Source organism: Echinops telfairi, unplaced genomic scaffold (assembly GCF_000313985.2).
Source record: "Echinops telfairi isolate 266 unplaced genomic scaffold, ASM31398v2 ScPeMD7_443;HRSCAF=831, whole genome shotgun sequence".
Taxonomy (NCBI): domain Eukaryota; kingdom Metazoa; phylum Chordata; class Mammalia; order Afrosoricida; family Tenrecidae; genus Echinops; species Echinops telfairi.
In genome coordinates, this window is record NW_022104341.1 from 16,610,131 (window position 1) to 16,611,768 (window position 1,638).

The 1,638-nt window shown below is 35.8% G+C and overlaps 1 pseudogene; it reads left to right on the plus strand.

Annotated features, from left to right (window-relative positions):
* Positions 1 to 334: 334 nt before the first annotated feature.
* On the plus strand, positions 335 to 980 carry LOC101652154 (annotated as a pseudogene).
* The last annotated feature ends 658 nt before the right edge of the window (positions 981 to 1,638 follow it).

Genomic DNA, 1,638 nt, shown 5'->3' on the forward strand with positions numbered 1-1,638 from the left:
CAACCTTACTTGCTGAAAGCCTAGAGCGTTTGAAGCACTTACTGATAAAGATCAAAGACTACTGCCTTCGGTAAATGTAAAGAAAACAAATGTTTTCTTTATAAAAATGCATTGCCAACTCAATGTAAAGAAAACAAAAATCCTCACATCTGGACCAATAGACAACATCATGATAAACAAAGAAAAGATTGAAGTCGCCAAGGATTTCATTTTACTTGGATCCAGAGCCAAGGACCATTGAAGTAACAGTCAAGAAATTAATGATGTATTGCTTTCTGGCTTTGGGCTCTAATGGCAGAAGGGCTCAGGTTGTTTGAATAGTATAACAAAAAACATGGACATCAGACCAAATCATGCCATTCATATGAATAATATGAATGATAAAATTAAAAATATATATATTAAAGGGGTCGTTATATGCTCTGTTTTCTCAGTTTGGCCATGTGGTAGATACTGTGGCTTTAAAGACAATGAAGATGAGGGGACAGTCCTTCGTCATATTTAAAGAACTAGGATCAGACACAAGCGCCTTGAGATGGTATCAAGGTTTCCATTATACAGCAAGCCCAGTAGGCAAAAGCAGATTCTGGAGGAATATCTAAAATGCATAGCACTTTTGCTGACAAAGAAAAGAGAAAACGCCAAAACTATGATATAGACTGCAACAACCACAAACAAAAACTTGGCCATGAAATACCAAATGCAGCTAACACTCAAGGAAATTCAACCCCACGTCATTAGATTACCCTCCAAACTATATTTTATTCTTTAATAACTTACCAGAAGAGAGCAATGGGATAGTTACCCACGCTGTTTAATCAGCTTCTTGGCTGTAAGGAAGTAATATTGGTACCTAGAAGGCATGATATTGTTTTGTTGAATTTGAAAATAAAAGGCAGGCTGTTGCTGCCAGGGATGCTTTTTAAGAACTTAAGATTACACCATCCCATGCCATGAGAATCAGTTATGCCAAGAAGTGATATCTGGAGTAGTCTTCTTTAAAAGATGTGGCTTTATGTATATTGTTGGTTTGATAACTTTTAGTCAGGTCATTTTTATAATTGGAAGCAGAAGGGATAGTGAAATTAAAAATTTATGGACTTAAATAATTAATCTTTTGTTAGCTTTAGTGAACTATGAAATACAAAGGCCTTAATTTTGTACATTAAAGGGGTTTTTGTATTCCAAAAAATGAAACAAGTTAATGATGCACTGTATTGGACAGATATGCTGCACAAGACCTACTTAAAGTGTTAAAGAGCAAAGATATCACTCTGAAGACTAAAGTGCACTAGACCGAGGCCGTGGTACCAAGGAGTACTCAAAAAAGAAATGCAATTATTTTTTCAAAGCTATGTATTTAATTTTTTTACAAAGCAACCTTATCACCTTTAAAGTACTTTCCATTACACTTAAGACATTTGTCAAATCTGCTATTACATCCTTAGAAACATTTCTCAAACTGTTCTATTTGGATGGTTGACAGTACCTCCCTTGGTTTTTTTTTTTCTTCACCTCTTCTACATCGTCAAACTGCTGTCCTTTCATGTCCTTCTTCATTCTCAGAAACAAGAAGAAGTTGAACAGAGCTAGGTCAGGTGAAGGAGGTGCGTGGCGCAAGAGAGGCATGCTGTTTTT